The following is a 21,750-nucleotide window of genomic DNA, read 5'->3' as shown; positions in this document are numbered from 1 at the left end:
ATTTTACCTTTTTGAAAGTTTGTGGGCATGGGTGCAATGCCTCTATCAAGGTAGTGGGATGAGCACGCCATAGCTTTGTTCTCTCACAGTATCTTTAAGCAATAAATAAAAACTGAACCTTTTTTTGAGCAACCAGAATAATCTTTCTGAATGTTCCAGAAAACAGTTAAAGAAGAAATAGTGGCTAAAACTTCCCAAATTTAAGTACAGAATTGAACAAACACATCCAAGAAGTTCAATGAACTCCAATTCTGATAAACCCAAATAGGGCCTTATTGAGACATATTATGCTCAAATTGTCAAATGCCAAAGGTAAAGAGAATTTTAAAAGCCTCAAGGGAGTCACAGTGTTTAAATTTCAGTTTCTCATCAGAAACCATGGCGGCAAGAAAGCAGTAGGATGACATATTTAATATGCTAAAAGGAAGCATTTGCCAGCTGAGAATTCTGTATCCAATAAAATTGTCTTTCAAAAATGAGGTTGAGATATTATTGATGAATCACAAAAATGAGGTTGAGATTAAGATATTCTCAGATGAACAAAAACTGAGGGAGTTCATTACCACCAGAGAAACCCTATAAGAAATACTAAAGGGGGTTCTTCGGGTTGAAAGGAAAGGACCCTACTAAATCAAAGCCACATATGATATAGTGAATTATGTGCCCCAAGATAGGACATATTCTTATTCCGCATTCTTGTGGTTGTGAAACCATAAGTAAATAGTGTCTTTGAATATGATAAGGTGAGTCAGTGTGGACTCATTTGTGAGCCCAATTTCAATATGGCCAAACAATCAGAATGGGCTTGTATCCTATAACTAGAGGCCTTATAGAGAAAAAGACTCTGGGAGAAGAGTGAGAAACTGGACGTCTGTAAATTGGAAGAGCGGACACAAGAAAAGAGAGATCACAATATGCAGGAGGTAGAGATGCAAGCCAAGGAACCTGTCATGGTCAGGTTCATGTGTCAGCTTGGCCAAGTGGTGGTACCTGTTTGTCTGGTTGGGCAAGTGCTGGCTTATCTGTTGCTATGAGGACATTTCATAGAATTAAATCATGACCATGTGAGCTGCATCCGCAGCTGATTCCATTTGTAGTCAGCCGAAGGGTAGTGTCTTTTGCAATGGGTGATGCTTAATCTAATCACTGGAAGCCTTTTAAGGAGGATTCAGAAGAGACAGGCTTTCTTCCTGCTTCAGCTGGTGAGCCTCTCCTGTGGAGTTCATCCAGACCCTCCATTGGAATTGTCGACTTCACAGCCTGCCCTGCGGATTTGGACTCTGCATTCCCACAGTCACGTGAGACAGTTTTATAAATTTGTATTTGCGAGTGTTCCTTGTTGATTCTGTTTCTCTAGAGAACCCTAACTAATACATCTTGGTACCAGGAATAGTTCTTAAGAAACAGAATCTTAAAAATGGGTTTTTATGAATGATTGTCTACTCTGATTGGACTCAAAGGCTCTGAGGACTCTGATTCCCATAATCAGAATGACACTCCCAATCCATGGAGTGAATTGACAAAAGAGGTAGTCAGAATATCACCATTCGATTCTCCTAATGCTTTGCTTGCACCAAGCCAGGCTCTGGGGGATTATGTTTTTGACACCTTTACAGAGTTTTATGGTAGTAAGAGATATAGAGATGTTGGCTAGGTTGTTGTTAGATACACTGGCTACATTAAGGAGTGAAAGGGATGGGCTTAAGGCTTCAAATGAGAAACTTAATGCCGTCTGACAGATGTGGACGTTTTTATGAGTATCCTGAAGAAAAATCTTATTTCCTGTAGCCGTAGACTTGAGATCTCTGAAAATCAGACTCAGAATCTTATTGTTAGAGTAGCAACTTTACAATGTAAACTGAAATCTCAGTGTTGCATGGTGTCTGCCGTTTTAAAGTGAGGGAAAGGAGTGGGACCCAGAAAAATGGAATGGTGACATATGGATTGATAATGATGTCAGGGGTGAGGTTGAAACCCTAGGTCATGCTGAGTCTTCTCTAGATAACCCTCTAATAGTTTGCCCTGAGGACATAACTGCCCCACTTCCAGCCTGCCTTGAAAAGTTGGCCACCCAACCTCCTTCAGAAAGTGTTAGCCCTAGAGTGATTAATCCTGTTGAACCAGATGAAACTGCACATGAAGGCCCTGAAGCAAATGGCTTGGAAGGTAATTCTGATTCTTTTCATGACCCACCCCCACCACCCCTCATTTCTTCCAGTTCTATAACTTGACTGAAGTCCCAACAGGCCCCTAAAGGTGAGGTACAAAGTATCACACGTGAGGAGGTACATTATACGCCAAAAGAACTGTGTGAGTTTTCCAATTTATATGACAGAAATCAGGGGAATATGTGTGGCGATGGGTTGTAAGGGTGTGGGATAATGGTGGGAGAAATATAAGGCTGGTTCAGGCTGAATTTATTGATATGGGCCCACTAAGCAGAGATTCTGCATTCAGTGTTATAGCTTGAGGGGTTAGAAAAGGTATTAACAGTTTGTTTGGATTGTTGGTTGAAACATGGATCAAAAGATGACCAACATTGCCTGAGGTTGAAATGCCGGAACTGCCCTGGTATAATGTAGATGAGGGGATCCAGAGGCTTAAAGAGATGGGAATGTTAGAGTGAATTTATCATGCAAAGACTGCTCTTACACCCAAGGAATGTCTGGAGGATACACCTTTCACCAGAACAGTAAGAAATAAAATTGTGAGACTGGCACCATCATCTCTGAAGAGCTCTGTGGTTAAACTTCTCTGTAGGTCAGATATTACTGTAGGAAGTGCTGTCACTGAGCTGGAATCCTTGATCACAATGGGGATGACGGGATCCTGAGTTGGCAGAAGCCAGGTGGCAGCACTTAATTGCCAAAGACAGGGTAGATGTGACGATTGTAATAGACAGCAAACTCAAAGCAGGCATCAAAATTATGACTTGCAGAGATTTGTGGCATTGGCTAGTAAATCATGGGGTACCTAGAAATACAATAGAAGGACAGTCTACTAAATTCTTGTTTGAGCTGTATAAACAAAAGAGTTCAAGGCCAAGTGAACAAAAGTCTAACCTGAATTACAAAAATACAGAGTCATGGTTTTTTAAATCAATTTCCAAACTTGAGTCAGTTTGTAAACTTGAGACTGTGCATTGGGGAAAAGGAAATGATTACATATTTCGGGGATTATTAGACACTGGTTCAGAAGTGACATTAAATCCAGGGGACCCAAAATGTCACTCTGGTCCACTAGTCAGAGTGGGAACTTATGGAGGCCAGGTGATCAACGGAGTTTTAGCTCAGGTCCATCTCACAGTGGGTCCAGTGGGCCCCCGGACCCATTCTGTAGTTTTTCCCCAGTTCCAGAATGTATAATTGGTATAGACATACTGAGCAACTGGCGGAATCCCTACATTGGCTCTCTAACTTGTGCAGTGAGGGCTATTATGATGGAAAAGGCCAAATGGAAGCCACTAGGACTGCCCCCTACCTAGCAAGGTAGTAAATCAGAAGCAATACCGGATTCCTGGAGGGATTGCAGAGATTACTGCCACTCTTAAGGACTTGAAGGATGCAGGGGTGGTGATTCCCACCACATCCCCATTCAGCTGTTCTATTTGGACTGTGCAGAAAGCAGATGGATCTTAGAGGATGACAGTGGATTATCATAAGATCAACCAGGTGGTAACTCCGATTGCAGCTGCTGTTCCAGATGTGGTATCATTGCTTGAGCAAATCAATACATCCCCTGATACCTGGTATGCAGCTATTGATCTGGCAAATGCTTTTTTCTCAATAGCTGTTAGTAAGGACTACCAGAAACAGTTTGCTTTCCTCTGGCAAGGTCAACAATATACTTTCAGTGACCTACCTCGGGTATATCAACTCTCCATCCCTAGGTCATAATCTTGTCCGCAGAGAACTTGAGCATTTCTCCCTCCCACAAGACATCACACTGGTCCATTATATTGATGATATCATGTTGATTGGGGCTAGTGAGCAAGAAGTAACAACTTACTCTAGACTTACTGGTAAAGCATTTGTGTGTCAGAGAATGGGAGATAAATCCAACAACAATACAGTGGCCTTCCACCTTAGTGAAATTTATAGGTGTTCAGTGGTGTGGGGCAAGTCTAGATATCCCTTCTAAGGTGAAGGATAAGTTGCTGCATCTGGCCTCTCCAACGACCAAAAAAGAAGCACAACGCCTAGTTGGTCTCTGGGTTTTGGCGACAACATATTCCTCATTTGGGTGTGCTACTCTGGCCCATTTATCAAGTGACCAGAAAAGCTGCTAATTTTGAGTAGGGACCTGAACACGAGGAGGCTCTATGACAGGTCCAGGCTGCTATACAAGCTGCTCTGCCACTTGGGCCGTATGATCCAGCAGATCCAATGGTACTTGAAGTGTCAGTGGCAAATAGATATGCTATCTGGAGCCTTTGGCTTTGTGATTCTCCCTATAGGAGAATCACAATGCAGACTCTTAGGATTTTGGAGCAAAGCCTTACCATCTGCTGCAGATAACTATTCTCCTTTTGAGAAACAGTTTTTGACCTGCTACTGGGCCTTAGTAGAGACTGAATGCTTAACCATGGGCCACCAAGTTACCATGAGACCTGAGTTGCCTATCATGAGCTGGGTGTTGTCTGACCCATCAAGCCATAAAGTTGGGCATGTGCAGGAGCATTCTATTGTAGAATGGAAATGGTATATATGAAATAGGGCCAGAACAGGTCCTGAAGGCACAGGTTAAGTTACGTGAAGAAGTGACCCAAATGCCCATGGTCTCCACTCCTGCCACATTACCTTCTCTTTTCCAGACCAGAGCTGTGGCCTCTTGGGGAGTTCCTTACAGTGAATTGACTGAGGAAGAGAAAACTCAGGCCCGGTTTACAGATGGTTCAGCACGATATGCAGGTGCCACCCGAAAGTGGACAGCTGCAGCACTACAACCCCTTTCTGGAATGTCCTTGAAGAACAGTGGTGAGGGGAAATCCTCCCAGTGGGCAGAACTTCGAGCAGTGCACCTGGTTGTTCATTTTTCTTGAAAGGAAAACTGGCCAGAGGTGCGTTTGTATACTGACTCATGGGCTGTTGCTCATGGCTTGGCTGGATGTTCAGGACCTTGGAAAGACCATTGGAAAATTGGTGACAAAGAGGTCTGGGGAAGAAGTATGTGGATAGACCTTTCTGAGTGAGCTAAAAGCCTGAACATATTTGTGTCCCATGTGAATGTGCACCAGAGGGTGACTTCAGCAGAAGAAGGTTTTAATAAGCAAGTGGAATAGATGACCCATTCTGTGCATACCAGTCAGCCTCTTTCCCCAGCAACTCCTGTTATTACCCAATGGGCTCATGAAGAAAGTAGTCATGGTGGTAGGGATGGAGGGTATGCATCGGCTCAGCAACGTGGAATTCCACTCACCAAGGCTGACTTGGCTACAGCCACTGCCGAGTGCCCAGTCTGCCAGCAGCAGAGACCTACACTTAGCCCCCAAAATGGCACCATTCCCTGAGGTGACCAGCCAGCTACTTGGTGGCATGTTGATTACATTGGACCACTCCCTTCATGGAAGGGGCAGTGATTTGTTTTACCTGGAATAGACACATACTCTGGATATGGGTTTGCTTTCCCTGCACACAATACTTCTGCCAAAACTACCATCCGTGGGCTTACAGAATGCCTTATCCATTGTCGTGGTGTTCCATATAGCCATGCTTTTGGTCAAGGAACACACTTCACAGCAAATGGAGTGTGGGATTGGGCACGTGCTCATGGAATTCTCTGGTCTTACCATGTTCCCCATCATCCAGAAGCAGCTGGATTGATAGAACGGTGGAATGGCCTTTTGAAAACTCAATTATGGTGCCAACTAGGTGGCAATACCCTGAAAGGCTGGGGTAATGTTCTCCAGGAAGCTGTATATACTCTGAATCAGTGTCTGCTGTATGGTGCTGTTTCTCACATAGCCAGGATCCATGGGTCCAGGAACCAAGGGGTGGAAATGGGAGTGGTAAACTCACTATTACACCTAGTTATTCTCAGGAAAATTTTTGCTTCCTGTCTTTGCGACCCTGAGCTCTGCTGTTCTACAGGTTTTAGTTCCAAAATGGGGAGTTCTTCCACCAGGAGAACCAACAATGATTCCCTTGAACTGAAATCTAAGACTGTCACCTGGTCATTTTGGGCTATTTATGCCACTGGATAAACAAGCTAAGAAGGGGATTACATTATTGTCTGGGATGATTGACCCTAACTATCAGGGGGAAGTAGGACTGCAACTACATAATAGAGGTAAAGAAGAGTTTTCTTGGAATACAGGAGATCCCCTAGGGCATCTTTTAGTACTACCATGCCCTGTGATTAAAATCATTGGAAACCGCAACAACCCAATCCAGGCAAGACTACCAATGGCTCTGAAACTTCAGAAATGAAGGTTTGGGTCACCCCACCGGGCAAAGAACCACGGCCAGCTGAAGTGTTTGCTGAGGGTAAAGGGAAATGGAATGGGTAGTGGAAGAAGGTAGTGATAAATATGGGTGGTGGAAGAAGGTAGTGATAAATATGAACTTCGACCACGTGATCACTTACAGAAATGAGGACTATAATGCTGTTTTGTTCATGTTATACTATTTAAGTTGTAAGATATCAAGTTTAAGAATGAATGTTACCCAAGGATTTGTACCCTATTCTGGAGAGATTTAAAGTGTTTCCAGTTATATGCAGTACAGTTAAGTATTGTTAGGTGAAAGAAAATGTGTGTGTTTTATTGTTTTTTATTTAGAAATTAGGTATGGTTTAAGGTGGTATGTATAGCTGCCAAGTTGACAAGGGGTGGACTGTCATGGTCAGGTTCATGTGTCAACTTGGCCAAGTGGTGGTACCTGTTTGTCTGGTTGGACAAGTGCTGGCTTGTCTGTTGCTATGAGGACATTTCATAGAATTGAATCATGACCATGTGAGCTGCATCCACAGGTGATTCTATTTGTAGTCAGCCAAAGGGTAGTGTCTTCTGCAATGGGTGATGCTTAATCTAATCACTGGAAGCCTTTTAAGGAGGATTCAGAAGAGACAGGCTTTCTTCCTGCTTCAGCTGGTGAGCCTCTCCTGTGGAGTTCATCCAGACCCTCCATGGGAATTGTCGACTTCACAGCCTGCCCTGCGGATTTGGACTCTGCATTCCCGCAGTCACTTGAGACAGTTTTATAAATTTGTATTTGCGAGTGTTCCTTGTTGATTCTGTTTCTCTAGAGAACCCTAACTAATACAGAACCTGAAGGACTGTAGCAAGTCAGCACCAGAATGCAACAGGCTTTTAGAGGAGAAAGTATGGTCTTGGCAATGCCCTGATTTTTAATTCTAGTGAGTCTATTGAATCACAATTGTGAGTCAATAAATTACTGTTGTTAGGTCGATCTGTTGTGTGGTTTTGGTCATAGTTATCATGGTTATTGTAGGTAACTTGGTTATTGAATTTAAGTTGGCATGAAACAAAAAAGATTATTACAGATTTAGGATGTTAAATTTCAGCTCCATGGTAACCACAAATAATATATGGAAAATGTGTATGCACTGAAGGAAATGAGAAATTTCAAAGGGTTCAGTACAAAAAATCAAGCAAATAAAAAGATAGAGGCAGTAATGGAAGAATTGGGGAGCAAAAAAGGTATAGGACTTTGAAAAAAACTGAGTAAGATAGCAGAAGAAAGTCTGGCATTATCAGTATTTACTTTAAATGTAAATGAGTTAAACTGTCAGTCAAAAGGCATTTTCTAGAAGAATGGATGAAAAAACTTTAACCCAACTATGTCCTCTTTAGAGGGAACTCATAAATTTAAAGGTACAAGTAGTTTCAAAGTGTGAGGGATGGAAAAAGTATTCAGTGTAAATAGTAATCTAAAGATAGTAGGGTGGCTGTACTAATATGAGCCAAAATAGACTTTAAGTAAATAATTGTAAAAAACTATAAAGAAGAGCCCTATATATTGATACAAGAGTCAGTTCGTTAAAAAGACATAATGATTATAAGCATATGCACCTAACAGCAGAGCCCCAAAATATATGAGGCAAACGTTAATTGATTGAAGGGAGAAATATATAATTCAATATAAATAATAGAAGACATCCATACATCACTTTCAGTAATATAGACAGAAGATCAGTAAGGTAATAGAACTCTTGAACAATGCCAAGAGCCAGCTAGACCTTCCAGATATATGTAAAACACTTCATCCAACAGTAGCAGAATACACATTCTTCTCAAGCACACAACAATTAATCTCTCGGGTAGACCATATATTTATTACCTTATAACACACAAGTCTCAGTAAATTTAAAGAGATCAAAAGCATGCAAAGTATCTTCTCCACTCACAGTGGAAGAAAGCTAGAATTCAATGACAGAGGGTAAACTGGAAAATTCACCATATGTGTAAATTAAACAATGCACTGAACCAATAAATCAGAGAAAAAATTAAGAAAAATCTTGAGTGGAAATGAGAACACAGCGTATCAAAACTTAAGGGATGCAGGAAATGCAGTGCTCAGAGTAAAATTTATGGCTTTAAATGTTTACATTATAAAAGAAAATGGATTGTGGGTGGGCCACAGTGGCACAGCAGGCAGAGTTCTTGCCTGCCATGCTGGAGACCCAGGCTCAATTCCTAGTGCCTCCCCATGCAGACAGTAGAAAATAAAAATAATAAGGGGAAAAAGAAGATGGATTGCAAATCACTAACCTAACCTCATTCCTGGGGGAGCTAGAAAAATAAGAGCAAGCCGTACACAAAGAGAAGGAAGGAAATAGTAAAGATTAGAGCAGAGAGAAATAAAATAGGGAATAGAAAAACAATAGAGAGACTCATGAAAGCCAAAATCTAGTTCTTTGAAAAGATCAATAAAATTGGCAAACCTTTAGCTAGATCAAAAAAAAAAAAAAAAAAAAAAGAGGACACCAATAACAAAAAGCTGAAATGAAAGGGGGGATAGTGCTATTGACCTTATAGAAATAAAAATGATTATAAGATGCTGTTCTAGTTTGTTAGCTGCCAGAATGCAATATACCAGAAATGGAACAGCTTTTTAAAAGGGAATTTAATCAGTTGCAAGTTAACAGTTTTTAGGCTGTGGAAATGTCCCAATTAAAGTAAAATTATACAAATGTCCAATCTAAGGCATCCAGGAAAAGACACTGTGACTCAAGGCTGATGAAGTTCAGGGTTTCTCTCTCATCTGGAAAGGCACATGTCAAACACGGTGTCATCTGTTAACTTCCTCTCCAACTTCCTGGGCAGTGTTTTCCTTCTTCATCTCCAAAAGTCACTGGCTGGTAGACTCTCTGCTTCATGGTTCTGTGGCGTTCTCTGTTGTGGCTTTCTCGTGGCTCTGTTGTTCTTCTCTGATCTAACCGAATCTCTTCATTTTCCAAAGTGTTTCCTCTTTTATAGGATCCTAGTAAACTAATCAAGACCCACGCGAATGGGTGGAGACACTTGTCCACCTAAACTAGTTTAACAACCACTCTTGATTGAGTCACATCTCCAGGGAGATGATCTAATTACAGTTTCAAACATATAGTACTGAATAGGGATTAGAAGAAATGGCTACCTTTACAAAATGGAATTAGGATTAAAACCTGGCTTTTCTAGGGTACATACATCCTTTCAAACCGGCGCAGATGCCATTATGAACACTTGTATAGCAAACAAATTAGATAACCTAGAGAGAATGAACAAATTCCTAGAAACACATAAACTACCTAAAATGACTCAAAAGGAAATAGATCTCAACAGACCACTAACGTGTAAAGAGTTTGAATTTGTAATTAAAAAGCTCCAAACAAAGAAAAGTCCAGGACCAGATAGCTTCACTGGTGAATTTTACCAGACATTCAAAGAAGAATTAACATCAGTCTTTCTCAAATGCTTCCAAAAAATTGGAGTGAAGACTTCTAATAACAAGCTTGTTGGAGATATAAGAAAAGAAAATTACTGATCAACCACCTTATGAATGTATAAGCAGAAATCCTCAATGAAGTAATTAGCAAATTGAATCTAACAAAACATCAAAAAAGATTATGTACCATGATCAAATGGGATTTATCCCAGGAATACAAGGATGTCCAACATAAGAAAATCAATCAATATAATGCATGAAGAGAATGAAAGAAAAACCTACATGGTCATTTCAGTTGATGCTGAAAAGGCATTTGACGAAATCTAGCACCCTTTCTTTATAAAACCACTCAGAAAAACAGGAATATAAGGGGTATTTCTCAACATGGTAAAAAGCATATATATAAAAACTAGAGCTAACATTGTTCTCAAAGGTGAAAGTTTGAATGCTTTCCCTCTAAGACAAGGATGCCTGCTGTCACCATTGCTAGTCAGCATTGTTCTTTGAATGTTGCTGGAATGTCCTGGAATGTTGCTGGCTAGAGCAGTTAGGTAAGAAAAAGGAATAAAGGTATCCAAATTGGACAGGAAGAAAAACTATCCCTATTCACAGATGACATAATCCTATATAGAGAAAACACTGAAGAACATACGAGGAAACTACTAGAGCTAATAAGTGAATTTAGCAAAGTGGTAATGTGCAAGATCAACACACAAAAATCAGTGGTGCTTCTATACACCAGCAATCTGAAGAGGAAGTCAAGAAAACAATCCATTTACTGTTGCAGTAAAAGAAACAAATTTAACCCAAGATGTATACATAGAAAATTAAAAGTCAATACTAAAAGAAATTAAGGAAGTCCTACATAAATGGAAAGATATTTTCTGCTCAAGGATTGGAAGACAATATTGTTAAGATAGCAATATTAATTAAAGTGATTTACAGATTTAACACAATCCCAACTTAAATTCCAACAGCCTTCTTCACAGATATGGGAAACCTGACCATTGAGTTCATGTGGATGGGCAAGGGATCCTGAAAAACCAAAGCCATTTTGACAAAGAGAAACAAATTGAGGATACTTCCCAATTTCAAAACTTATTCTAAAGCTACAGTAATCAAGACAGTATAGTACTTTCACAAGGATAGACAAATAGACCAATGGAATAGAATAGAGAATTCAGAAATAAACCCACACATCTATGGCCAATTGATTTTTTAAAAAACTTTAAAAAAATATTTTTATTATAAACAATGAGCAGACATACAAACATTCTTGACATACAGACATTGTTGACCTGGTTACAATCAGTGCTCATAATATCATCACATAGTTGTATATTCATCACCATGATCATTTTTTTGAACATTTGCATCTCTCCAGCAAAAGAAAGTAAAAAGGAAAAAATCATACATGCCATACCCCTTACCACTCCCTTTCATTAACCACTAGTATTTCAGTCTATTCAATTTATTTTAACCTTTGTTCCCCCTATTATTTGTTTATTTTTATCCATATTTTTTCCTTATTGTCCATACCGTAGATAAAAGGAGCATCAGACACAAGGTTTTCACAATCACAGTCACATTGTGAAAGCTGTGTCATTGTACAGTCATCTTCAAGACACATGGCTACTGAAACACAGCCCTACATTTTCAGGTACTACCCTCTAACCACTCTAATACACCATAAACAAAAAAGGGGTAGAAACATTTTTTATTGTGAAACATAACTTATATACAAAAAGTAAAAGATAATAAAAAGCAATAATTTTCAGAGTACATTTTAACAAGTAGTTACAGAACATATTTCAAAGTTTGGTATGGTTACCATTGCATAACTTCACGTTTTACCATGTAGCTCCTCCAAAAAACTGGAGCCCAAAGGAAGCATCAATATAGAGTTTCAGCAGTCATACTCATTTGCTAAATCCTATCTTTATTACAACTCCCCCTTGTCCTTTGATCCTACTTCAAACCTGTAGGGGTCTTTGGAATATGCTTATTCTAACTTTTTCATGTTGAAAAGGGGTATCGATGATATATAATAGAGGAATGGAATTAGTTGATATTCTTGGAGAGGCTGGTCTCTCTGGGTTTCAGGATTTACCTATCCTAGGAACTTCTCTGAAGGTTACAAGTTTCAGGGAAGTAAACTTAGGGCATGAAACTTTTGTAGAGTCTCAGAGCCCTTGATGTTCTCTAGGGTTACCAGGAATGATGTTGGTTGGTGTGCTGGTTTGAAAGGATGTATGTCCCCTGGAAAAGCCATGTTTTTATCCTAATCCCATTTTGTAAAGGCAGCCATTTCTTCTAATCCCTATTCAGCATTGTATGTTTGAAACTGTAATTAGATCATATCCCTGGAGATGCAATGTAATCAAGAGTGGTTGTTAAGCTGGATTAGGTGACGACATACCTCCACCAATTTGGGTGGGTCTTGATAAGTTTCTGGAGTCCTATAAAAGAGAAAATATTTTAGAGAATGATAGCGATTCAGAGCAGAGCAGAACGACATAGCCACGAGAGGCAGAGTCCACCAGCCAGCGACCTTTGAAGATGAAGAAGAAAAATGCCTCCCGAGGAGCTTCATGAAACAGGAAACCAGGAGAAGCTATCAGATTATGCCATGTTTGCCATTGACCTTCCACTTGAGAGAGAAACCCTGAACTTCATCGGCCTTGAAGCGAGGTATCTTTCCCTGGATGCCTTAGGTTGAACATTTCTACAGACTTGTTTTAATTTGGACATTTTCTTGGCCTTAGAACTATAAACTAGTAACTTATTAAATTCCCCTTTTTAAAATCCATTCTGTTTCTAGTGTATTACATTCCGGCAGCTAGCAAACTAGAACAGTTGGGATTTGGCAAACCATGGTAATTAGCAATATCTAGTTGAAGCTTGCAGAAGACTAGCCTCTAGAATAAGCTTCACTGATACCTTATTTTGTTACATTTCTTTTCCCCCTTTTGGTCTAGAATGCATTATTAATTCCTTGGTGTGAGGGTCAGGCTTATCCCTGGGAATCATGTTCCATGTTTTCTGGTAGATTTTCACACCTGACTGTTTTGTCTCATGTAAAGAGGAGGGTAATAATTTTCCTTGTAGAGTCAGGGTTAGAGGCCACAACTGAGCAACAGAAGAGGTTTCTTGGAAGCAACTCTTAAGCATGACTATAGAATTAGTCATCCTTAGCGTCTCCACTACAGAAATGAGTTTTATCAGGCAATCCTTAAAATCAAGGGCTTGGCCTATTTTGGGGGAGTCCCTAATGTTTGAGTGAGTACGAGGGGTTTCCCTGATGGGTAAATTTAATAGTTCCATGTTTTTCTCCAGTCCCACAAGGGACTCTACCAATACTTTTAAATTATCAGCCCACCATAATTTGGGACCTATCAGGGTACTAGTTTAAGCCATACAGAATTACAAGGCCTCGTTCCTGTTCTGGGTGCCATGTGTTTAGGTTGTTAAAACGAGCTATCTAGGCAAGTTGATTTAGATTGTATGTTACATTAAATTAGGTTCTAGACACAATAAACATCTCTGCCTTTTGGTCTCATTCAATAGGTGAACCTCTACATATACTATCAGCTTTTGCCCTAATTTACCTTAGTCCCAACCAGATCGGCTTTGTTCTTATCTCTAATTGAAACCTGATCTCTTTTTTGGTTACTTTAGAAATTGGTATATGTAGTGATGCTAACTTTCAGAGCTGCAGAATTCCAACTCTCAGTATGAAGTGTCACAGACATATCCAACATTCCAGGGAAATACCAGCTTATACACATACAGCACAGCATCTCAGATTCTAAAAATACATTTACCACTCTGGACGAAGTGTGGCTGCTGTAAGAGCTTACTATCCAGATTCCAATTTTCTTATGAGTATCTTCTGAAAAAGACCATACTATTTTTGTTCTTTTGTGTCTGGCTTATTTTGCACAACACAGTGCCCCAAGGTTCATCCACTTCATTGTGTACCTCACGGCTTCATTTCTTTTTGTAGTTGCACAATAGTCCATCATATGTATACATCACAGTTTGCCATCTTGCTTCTCAGTCATTATGTCCTTTGGCTACCTCCATTTATTGGACATCATGGATAATGTCCATAATAAACAATCTGTGTCTCACAATGTCCTCATGGAACTGTACAATCATCAGCCCTCTCAATTCTAGACAGTTTTCTTTGCTCCAGAGAGACAAAGAAGCAATAAACATGGCCTCATCAATGTCAAATCTAAACCTCCCGCATCTCTTCTCTCCCCCTACAATTATTAACCCCTGATATTATTGTGGTACTTTTGATATCTTCCTGTTAATTATAGATCATAGCATGCAATGTTAGTTTTCCTCCTATACACCTCTATTATTGACTCTTAGGATTGAGCTTTTGACGTAATTCATGCAAGAACTTATTTATAATTGTAGAGTTAATCGATGGAATACACAACTCTATACATGTCCTTTCAAACATAGTCACCTTCAATATGGCATGTTAATTACCTGACTAATAAACTACTCTCACCTCTATCTTTTCCCTTATATTCAAGTTCAATCTCATTGGGTAACCATTTACCTATCTATGTGGGCATCTACAAGATGTATCTCTGTTTATCTCTAAGTCCCCCATAATCTACATTTTACACCTCTGTGTTTACCTTTATTAGAGTCATAATCGTGAGATCATACAGTATCCTTCTGTGTCTGCCTTATTTCACTTAGCATTATGTCCTCAAGATTCATCCATGTGGTTATATGCTTCCGAACCTCATTTTGTCTTATTGCTGCATAATAGTTCATCATATATCTGTTCATGTCACTGTGTTTAGCTCTTCTGGGTTTATACCAAGTCTTGGAATTGCCAGTGACCTGATGATTTGGTTTTTTAAGGAACCTCCAAACTTTCTTCCCCAGTGGCTGTACCATTATACATTCCCACCAGCAGTGAATGAGTGTTCCAGTTTTTCCACATCTTCTCCAACATTTGTAGTTTTCTGTTTAATAGCAGCCATCCTTACAGGTGTGAGTTGATATCTTATTGTGTCTTGATTTGCATTTCCTTTCTAGCTGATGAAGATGAGAGTCTTTTCATGTGCTTTTAGCCATGTACATTTTCCTTTGCTTATTTTATAATTGGGTTGTTTGTTCTTTTCTTGTTGTGCTATATAATTTCTTTATGTATACTGGATATCAAACCTTTATCTGATATGTGGTTTCCAAATATTTTCTTACTTTGAGTCAGTTGCCTCTTCACTTTTTCCACAAAGTCCTTTGAGGCACAGAAACTTTTGATTTTTGAGTTCTCATTGTCTATTTTTTCTTTCATTTCTTGTGCTCCAGTTGTAAAGTTTAAGAAGCTTCCTCCTATTACTAAATCTTAAAGATGTTTTCCCATATTTTCTTCTAGAAGTTTTATGGTACTGGCTTTTATAATTTTTAAAATTTATTTATATATTTTTGCATGGGCAGGCACTGGGAATCAAACCCAGGTCTCCAGCATGGCAGGCAAGAACTCTGCCTGCTGAGCCACTGTGGCTCGCCCTTTTTTATAAATTTTTTTTTTGGTACCAGCTCTTATATTTATATATTTGATTCATTTCAAATTAATTTTTGTATAGGGTATAAGATGTGAGGCTTCTTTCATTCTTTTGGCTATTGATATCCAGCTCTCCCATGCCCATTTATTGAAAAGACTATTCTGTTCCAGTTCAGTGAATTTGGGTGCCTTGTCAGAGATCAGTTGACCATAGATTTGCTGGTCTGTCTTCGCATTCTTGATTCAGTTATATTGGTCAGTACTCCTGTCTTTATGCCAGTACCATGCTGTTTTGAACACTGTGGCTTTATAATAAGTTTTAAAGCCAGGAAGTGTTAGTTCTCCCACTTCACTCTTCTTTTTTTAGGATATCTAGCTATTCAAGGTCTCTTTCCCTTCCAAATAAATTTGACAACAAGCTTTTCCAGGTCTTCGAAGTAGGTTGTCAGAATTTTGTTTGGTATTGCATTGAATCTGTAGATCAATTTGGGTAGAACTAACATCTTAACAACATTCAACCCTCCTATCCATGAATATGGAAAGTCTTTCCATCTATTTAGATCTTCTTTGATTTCTTTTAGCAATGTTTTATAGTTTACTGTGTACAGGTCCCTAACATCTCTGCTTAAATGTTGTACAGCTAGGGTTCTCTAGAGAAACAGAACCAACAGGGAACATTTGTGAATATAAAATTTATGAAAGTGTCTCATGTGACTGCGGGAATGCAGAGTCCAAAATCCACAGGGCAGGCTTGAAAGCCAATGATTCTGATGGAGGGTCTGGACGAACTCCAAGGAGAGGCTCGCCAGCGGAAGCAGGAAGAAGAGAGCCTGTCTCTTCTGAATCCACCTTAAAAGGCTTCCAGTGATTAGATTGAGCATTACTCATTGCAGAAGATACTCCCCTTGGCTGATTACAAATGAAATCAGCCATGGATGCAGCTGACGTGATCATGATTTAATTCTTTTATTTTGTAATATCTTTGCCTGGTTTTGGTATGAGGGTGATGTTGGCTTCATAGAATGAATTAGGTAGCTTTCCCTCCACTTCAATTTTTTTGAAGAGTTTGAGCAGGGTTGGTACTAATTCTTTCTGGAATGTTTGGTAGAATTCACACCTGAAGCCGTCTGGTCCTGGACTTTTCTTTTTGGGAAGCTTTTGAATGACTGATTCAATTTCTTTACTTGTGATTGGTTTGTTGAGGTCATCTATTTCTTCTTGAGTCAAAGTTGGTTGTTCATGCCTTTCTAGGAACTTGTCCATTTCATCTACATTGTTGTATTTATTAGCATAAAGTTGTTCATAGTATCCTGTTATTGCCCCCTTTATTTCTGTGAGGTCAGTGATTATGTCTCCTCTTCCATTTCTGATCTTATTTATTTGCGTCCTCTCTCTTCTTCTTTTTGTCAATCTGCTAAGGGCCCATCAATCTTATTGATTTTCTCATAGAACCAACTTCTGGTCTTACTGATTTTCTCTGTTGTTTTCATGTTCTCAATTTCATTTATTTCTGCTCTAATCATTGTTATTTCTTTCCTTTTGCTTGCTTTGAGGTTAGTTTGCTGTTCTTTCTCCAGTTCTTCCAAGTGGACAGTTAATTCCCGAATTTTTGCCCTTTCTTCTTTTTCGATATAGGCATTTAGGGCAATAAATTTCCCTCTTAGCACTGCCTTTGCTGCATCCCATAAGTTTTGATATGTTGTGTTTTCATTTTCATTTGCCTCGAGATATTTACTGATTTCTCTTGTAATTTCTTCCTTGACCCACTGGTTGTTTAAGAGTGTGTTGTTGAGCCTCCACGTATTTGTGAATTTTCTGGTGCTCTGCCTATTATTGATTCCCAACTTCATTCCTTTATGATCTGAGAAAGTGTTGTGTATGATTTCAGTCTTTTTAAATTTGTTGAGACTTGCTTTGTGACCCAGCATATGGTCTATCTTTGAGAATGATCCATGAGCACTTGAGAAAAAGGTGTATCCTGCTGTTATGGGGTGTAATGTCCTATAAATGTCTGTTAAGTCTAGCTCATTTATTGTAGTATTCAAATTCTCTGTTTCTTTATTGATCCTCTGTCTAGATGTTCTGTCCATTGATGAGAGTGGGGAATTGAAGTCTCCAACTATTATGGTAGATGTGTCTATTTCCCTTTTCAGTATTTGCAGTGTTCGCCTCACGTATTTTGGGGCATTCTGGTTTGGTGCATAAATATTTATGGTTGTTATGTCTTCTTGTTGAATTGTTCCTTTTATTAGTTGATAGTGTCCTTCTTTGTCTCTTTTAACTGTTTTACATTTGAAGTCTAATTTGTTGGATATTAGTATAGCTACTCCTGCTCTTTTCTGGTTGTTATTTGCATGAAATATCTTTTCCCAACCTTTCCCTTTCAACCTATGTTTATCTTTGGATCTAAGATGTGTTTCCTGTAGACAGCATATAGAAGGATCCTGTTTTTTAATCCATTCTGCCAGTCTGTGTCTTTTGATTGGGGAGTTCAGTCCATTAGCATTTAGCGTTATTACTGTTTGGGTAGTACTTTCCTCTACCATTTTGCCTTTTGTATTTTATATATCATATCTAATTTTCTTTCTTTCTACACTCTTCTCCACTCCTCTCTCTTCTGTCTTTTCGTATCTGTCTCTAGTGCTCCCTTTAGTATTTCTTGCAGAGCTGGTCTCTTGGTCACAAATTCTCTCAGTGACTTTTTGTCTGAAAGTGTTTTAATTTCTCCCTCATTTTTGAAGGACAATTTTGCTGGATATAGAATTCTTGGTTGGCAGTTTTTCTCTTTTAGTAATTTAAATATATCATCCCACCGTCTTCTTGCCTCCATGGTTTCTGCTGATAAATCTACACATAGTCTTATTGGGTTTCCCTTGTATGTGATGGATTGCTTTTCCCTTGCTGCTTTCAAGATCCTCTCTTTCTCTTTGACCTCTGACATTCTGACTAGTAAGTGTCTTGGAGAACGTCTATTTGAATCTATCCTCTTTGGGGTGCGTTGCACTTCTTGGATCTGTAATTTAGGTCTTTCATAAGAGTTGTGAAATTTTCAGTGATAATTTCTTCCATTAGTTTTTCTCCTCCTTTTCCCTTCTCTTCTCCTTCTGGGACACCCGCAACACGTATATTTGTGCACTTCATGTTATCATTCAATTCCCTGAGCCCCTGCTCATATTTTTCCATTCTTTTCCCTATAGTTTCTCTTTCTTTTTGGATTTCAGATGTTCCATCCTCCAGTTCACTAATTCTAACCTGTCTCTTGAAATCTACCATTGTAGGTTTCCCATGATTTAATTCAATGAAATGACCTCATTGCAACGGACAGGCCAGCACTTGCCCAACCAGACAAACAGGTACCACTACTTGGCCAAGTTGACACATGAACCTGACCATGGCAAATGTATTTCTGGATATTTGATTCTTCTAATTGCTCTTTTAAATGGAATTCTTTCCTTAATTGTCTCCTCATGTAATTGTATATAGAAATATTACTAATTTTTGTACATTAATTGTGCATCCTGGCACTTTGCTGAATTTTTTTTTTTTTAGTTCAAGGAGCTTGCTGTAGATTTCTCAGGATTTTCTAAGTATAGGATCATGTCATCTGTAAATAATGAAAGTTTACTTCTTCCTTTCCTATTTGGATGACTTTTACTCCTTCCTCCTGCCTGATCACTCTAGCTAGAACTTCTAGTACAATGTTAAATAGCGGTGACAGTAGGCATCCTTGTCCTGATCTTAAAGACTTAAAATGCTTTCAGTCTCTCACCATTGAGTATGATGCAGGGTATTTTTTTTTTATATGTCCTTTATGATATTCAGGAAGTTTACTTCAATTCCTACTTTTTGAAGTTTTTTTTTTTAAATCAGGAAAGGGTGCTGAATTTTGTTGAATCTTTTTCAGTCTCAATTGATAGGATAATGTGGTTTTTCCCTTTTGATTTGTTGATGTGCTGTATTACATTGATTGATATTCTTATAACCACTATTGCATTCCTGGTCTAACAGCCCAATTGGTGGTGATATATAATTCTCTTAACATGTCATTGGACTTGTTAAAATTGTCAAATTTTTGTTGTTGACAATTTTTGCATCTATGTTCATTAGGGAGATTGGTCTGTAATTTTCCTTTCTTAGAGTGTCTTTATCCAGTTTTGATATTAGAGTAATGTTAGCTTCATAAAATGAGTTAGGTCACATTCCTTTTTCCTCATTTTTTGGGGCGAGTTTGAGGAGGATTGGTGTTAGTTCTTTTTAGAATGTTTGGTAAAATTCCCCTATGAAGTCACTTGGCTCTGGAATTTTCCTTGTAAGAAGATTTTTGATGACTGATTGAATATGTTTACTTGTAATTGGTTTGTTGAGATCTTCCATTTCCTCTTGAGTCAATTTAGGTAATTCGTGGTTTCTGGAATTTGTTCATTTTATCTAAGTTGTCTAATAGTTTTGTTATTTTATTATTCATTTGTAGGAGGACTTAATATTCTGGATAAAATATTTTATTAGTTGTATATTGGCAAAGAAATTCTCCTGCTCTTATGGATTCCATTTCTCTCTTTAATGGTGTTAGAAAAATTTTGTAAGAGAAATAGAAAAGTTTCTTCCTGAGATCAATCAGCACAACAAAATAACACTGATAACCCATTTTCAGTTTAAATGGGATTAGTTCCTCAGTTCCAAGGTTTATAATCACCTAAATAAATTAAAAAAAGAAAAAAAAAAATTCTGTAAAGCATGATCTTTGTAAAAATATGTCAAACCTTCTCTGTCTCTTACACTGTTTCCAGTTTTGGATAATAGCCACCAGTAATCACCAACAGATGTGAGACTTGGACACCTCACTTAAAATTTAGAGCATTGGTTTCTTCTAAACAGTTGGGAAAATTCTTAGCTTACCTACCTTGAGGGTTTGTTGAAATGCTATGTCAATGGTAGTTAATGCCACGTTAGAAGATGATTATTCGCTTTTTAAGTTCTTCCTACCCTGGTTGCATGTAAGATACCTGACTGATCACTTACTATGTGATATAGGGCAAGTAACTTAATTACACTGCATTAACTTTCTTACTAATAAAAATGGAGTAAGTAATATTTCAATTCCACAACTGTGTTGTTTATATCAAATAGCCAATTGTCTTGATAGAACATTGAAAGGATTTGTAAACCTAAGAACTAAGAGAATTTGTAAGCCTAAGGACTAAGTATGTGATTTAGTTTTCCTAATTGGTCAGATCAAGGGAGAAAGGGTGATTAGGATGTAGAGTTCGGAATAAAATTATAGTGTCACCTCAAAGAGACAGCCATTCACCCTGGTTTTAGACATTCTTCCTGAAGTATTTCATGGGGGATCATGAGCCTAACCTCGATTTAACAATTGGTTCAAGTCCCTTAGGAAACTCTTATCTAGTTCTTCAGGTAAATAAGCCCTTCAACTTTTTCTTTGTTTTAAAAGTTGTTTAGCTATTCTGGATCCCCTTGCATTTCTGTATGATATCAAGATCAGTTTGTCATTTCTGCATAACAGCTAGCTGGGATTTTTATAGAGATTATATTGAATCTGTAAATCAATTTAAGAAGTATGTCCAGCTTAACAATAATTAGCCTTCCAATCCATGAATGTGGGATGTCTTTCCATTTATTTTGATTTTAAAATTTCTTTGGCAGTGCTCTGTAGTTTTTCAGTGTACAAGTTTACACTTCTTTTGTTAAATCTGTTTCTATATATTCTATTAATTTTTACTTTCTTAGTTTCATTCTTGGATTTTTCTTTGTTAGTATATAGAAATATGATTGATTTTTGTATGTTGATCTTACTTTCTGTGATCTGGCTAATTTGTTTTTTAGTTCTAGTAGGTTTTTTTTAAAATTATTCCAAGGAATTTGTTTTTAGTGAATTCCTTGGAAGTGCCTACGTGCCATCTGGGAATGCCAGAATTTTCTATTCTGGGTGCCTCAATTTTTTTTTTATTGATTATTGCCCTGGCTAGGACTTTTCCTGTGCAAAGTTTAACAGAAGTGGCAAAAGTGGACATCTTTATCTGTTCCTAAGCTTTGAAAGCCTGACAGTCTGTCTTATATAATGTTAGCCATGAGTTTTTCCTGCATGATCTGTTTTAGTTTGTTCATGATACCGGAAATACAATATACCAGAAATGGAACAGCTTTTAAAAAGTTTACAGTTCTAAGGCCATAAAATGTCCAAACTAAGGCATCTAGAGAAAGATATCTTGATTCAAGAAGACCAATATCTGTCACATGGGATGTTATATGGCTGACATCTGCTGGTCCTTTTTTCCTGTTTCCTTGCTTCCAGCTTTGATGCCA

General features: G+C 38.3%; 1 protein-coding gene across 18 annotated transcripts in view; it reads left to right on the top strand.

Moving 5' to 3' along the window:
- LOC143664917 (prolyl 4-hydroxylase subunit alpha-2-like) overlaps positions 1–21,750 on the top strand; it is a 211,622-nt gene that overhangs the window by 3,361 nt on the left and 186,511 nt on the right. The window contains exon 2 of one of the 18 annotated variants that reach the window (XM_077138375.1): positions 18,705–18,779. The exons of 14 other annotated variants lie outside the window; for them this stretch is intronic. The gene's annotated coding sequence lies outside the window, so the exon portion shown is untranslated. Of the gene's footprint in view, positions 1–1,199; positions 1,299–18,704; positions 18,780–19,723; positions 19,821–21,750 lie in introns of those variants that run through there. 3 more of the 18 variants (XM_077138376.1, XM_077138373.1, XM_077138385.1) reach the window with 3 other exon arrangements.

The sequence above is a fragment of the Tamandua tetradactyla genome, chromosome 20, assembly GCF_023851605.1.
Source record: "Tamandua tetradactyla isolate mTamTet1 chromosome 20, mTamTet1.pri, whole genome shotgun sequence".
In the NCBI taxonomy this organism is placed as follows: domain Eukaryota; kingdom Metazoa; phylum Chordata; class Mammalia; order Pilosa; family Myrmecophagidae; genus Tamandua; species Tamandua tetradactyla.
The sequence above is the reverse complement of the archived record's forward strand: the minus strand, read 5'-3'. Positions and strand labels throughout refer to the sequence as shown.